We start from the raw sequence: 3,175 nt of genomic DNA, 5'->3' as shown, positions 1-3,175 counted from the left end.
GCTCGGGTGAGAGGGGGCCTGGGGTGCGCGTCCCTGTCGGGGGAGGGGCTGACGCTGCGCGCGTCGTGGGGCTCGGCACGGTTTTTTCCAGCGGGTCTGCCAAAATCTGAACACAGTCAGCTGATGCGGAGTCACCGTCTAACCCTGCGAGGGCACAGGCCGCCTTTAATCCTCCGCTGCCGGGATCCTTTATGACGTAGCGAATGTACTTTCTGCCCAAGCGTTTGATCCCGCCCCTGCATAAGGCGTACACCCCGGGCTGCTGCGGGGGAAGCGGACCTTTGAAATGTGTGTAGCTTTCATATTCTCTCTCAACACACTTCTATAGAGCGCCTGCTTCCTGTCAAGCATCAGAGTAGATATTCTGTAGGACCAGAAATCAATGATACAACACGTGAGTCCTATCTGTGGGGGCACTCTTGGTCCACTGGGGCCTAGTGGTTAGATGGGGGCTGTGGATGGTTGTAAACAGAAATATATTACATATTACCCTCCCTAGGTAAGTGCTGTTACAGAGGTACAGAAGGAAGGCGTGAAATGCTAATTTGGGGAGAGATTTTTTTAAATTTTTTTTAGAGGATCAGGAAAGGCATTTTGAAGCAGGTGTCAATTTGAATCAGTTAGGACTTGGTCAGATGAAGAAGTCAGATTTGGTATGGGATGAGCAAGGCCTGGAAATTGGAAAGTGCTTGGTGAGGGTTTAGCAAAGGGTATAATGAGTAGGTGAGAAAAGTCTAGTTGAAGATAGAATTTGGAGGGGCCAGTGAGGATCAGAATTCCCAGCTTGTATACTCAGATTTGAAACGTGGTAAGTACTTATGAATTGAATGGCCCCTTCATATGTCAGTTGGACTAATGTCACTTGGACTCATCTGCACCAAAATCTTGAAAATATCTTTGATTCTTTCTTCTTTCACATCCTACATTTAATTTGCCAGCAAATCATAGTAGGCTCTACTTTTAGACTCTGACCACTTCATTATGTCCTCATTATAATATTAAACTCTCCTGCCTGGGGCGGAGATTTAGCCACCAGTCTTTAATATGTAATGTATGTATAGGCATGTTTTCCAACTGCGCATGCGCAGGAATGTTCCCACCTGTACATGGAATTTTATTCATGATTTCCCTGAATAAAGATGAATCTGATCCCTTATCTGGGGACATGCCACTTTGGGAAGTGAACCCCTGGTGTGTCCTTGCTTGCTGCTTGCAATAAAGTTTATTCCTTTTCATCAAGTCATCTTAGAGTTGTCTTTTGGCTGACAACTATTGAGTAACTGGACCCGGTTCCCTTGGGTAACAAATCAAGAAGTACAGAGGGGGAGGCCCATGTTCCTGTTGTCATTATAAGATCTACATTGTGGCATTCTCAGAATATGAAGCAAATTTAAAAATTAATAATAATGATCCGAGAAAGAACCTGCTTTCAGTGTGTTTTAGCCAATATTGTTCCAGCTGCAAGTAACAGAAACTTTAAGTTGCTTAACCAGCATGTACAGAGCTGGAGGGCAGGAGTGCAGCAGGGCCTCATAGGCAGATCTGTCTGTCAACCGCTGGTTGACGTCAATTCAACACCAAGTTTGGGATGGGGTGGAGAAAGAAACTTTATTCAGTGCAAGCAGCTCGATTGTGATATCGCTCAATTATGAAGCAGTATAGCTGTTAGGAGGCCCTGGAGTGAGGCAGCCCTGGGGCCAGCCCCTCTCTGGTGTGGCAGCTCTACTGTGTTCTGGCTAAACATGTCAGTGTTTCAGCCTCAGCTGAGGAGAGGCAGTCTTTTTGACTTCAGTGGAAAGGGAGAGTATGCTTCCAGAGCCAAGGGGGAGCTGACTTATATAGACAGAAGTCCCCACTCCCGGTTCCTGATTGGTCTGGCCTAATGCAAATGAGGACTCCAAATTCTCTGGTTGATTGGTCCAAGAAGCCCTGATTGGTCAGAATGGAGCAGCTCTGATTGGTTGGTGAAGATGCTGATGGGGCTAATACTGAGCAGCTCCAGTTGGACAGGGAAAGCCTCAGTCCTATTGCCTGATTGGTCTGGCCTAATGCAAATGAGGACTCCAAATTCTCTGGTTGATTGGTCCAAGAAGCCCTGATTGGTCAGAATGGAGCAGCTCTGATTGGTTGGTGAAGATATTGATGGGGCTAATACTGAGCAGCTCCAGTTGGACAGGGAAAGCCTCAGTCCTATTGGTTGAAATAGGATTCCAGAAACTCCTTTATAAGGGCTGGCTCAGAGGCAGGTAGTTCAGTTCAGGCTTCTCCCTAACCTGCAGTTTGGATGAGAGGCCCCTGTGTAGAAATGGCTGTTAGGCTCTGTTTTTGTTTTTTTTGTGTGTGTGTTTTTTTTAATTGAGCCCAGTTAGCCTCCGGGAGCCCTTCTTAGTTGGTATTCTCTTTCTCAGGATCCACCTGCTGAAGGAAGCTCTATTGTTTTGTTTTGTTTCTCTCCCTCTCTCTCTCTCTCTCTCTCTCTCTCTTTCTCTCTCTCTCTCTTTCTCTCCTTTTCATGGACCCCTGTGCCTGCCTCTTCTCTCTTTCTCTGCAGATTGGCTTTTTCCATCTCTGTATCTCTGTGGCATAACTGCCCCCTTCTCCACTCCAGCAGCCAGATCACATGTCCCTGCCCTTCAGAGGCTGATTTGCATTCTGTCACAGTGCCAGGGGACAGAGTGATGGGTTCATCTTGGGTCGGTGTCTCTCCCCGACCCAGTACCTCAACCTGGGAGGAGGTCTCACTGTCCAACTATAGCTGCATGTGGGTGAAAGGCAGGTCTAAGAGCACAGGGATCAGGTGAGCAGGAGAGACCACTGCAGAGAGTGTTTGTGAAGTGGTCTCTGGGGAGAACTGGCCATCACCTTCTAGTAAGTCTAATCTGGTGACTAGAGTGTCTCTCAGACTAATCCAAGTGTCTGTGTTAGGTTTGCCTAACTAGGCTCTCTGTTAAACACAGGTACATAGGAGTCACCAGAGTATTTATGATAAAATGGTAGTGAGAACAATGTCCACGATATCATTTGATGTTCCTAGATAGTGCTTTTAGACTTTTGTTCCACAATAGTTATTTTTCTAAGGATTAACAGGCATCTTTTTTGAACGAGGGCTTTAAAACTTGTCAGGTTGCCTTTTGTGTGGCCTTGATGGGGAATATAAGACATTTTTCTGAGCGGG

At 46.6% G+C, this 3,175-nt stretch overlaps 1 protein-coding gene across 5 annotated transcripts in view; it reads left to right on the top strand.

Moving 5' to 3' along the window:
- BDH1 (3-hydroxybutyrate dehydrogenase, type 1) overlaps positions 1 to 3,175 on the top strand; it is a 35,950-nt gene that overhangs the window by 5,253 nt on the left and 27,522 nt on the right. Inside the window, exon 1 of one of the 5 annotated variants that reach the window (XM_005873188.2) lies at positions 74 to 288. The exons of 3 other annotated variants lie outside the window; for them this stretch is intronic. The gene's annotated coding sequence lies outside the window, so the exon portion shown is untranslated. One more of the 5 variants, XM_005873187.1, reaches the window with a different exon arrangement.

Source organism: Myotis brandtii, unplaced genomic scaffold (assembly GCF_000412655.1).
Source record: "Myotis brandtii unplaced genomic scaffold, ASM41265v1 scaffold4, whole genome shotgun sequence".
NCBI lineage: Eukaryota > Metazoa > Chordata > Mammalia > Chiroptera > Vespertilionidae > Myotis > Myotis brandtii.
The sequence above is the reverse complement of the archived record's forward strand: the minus strand, read 5'-3'. Positions and strand labels throughout refer to the sequence as shown.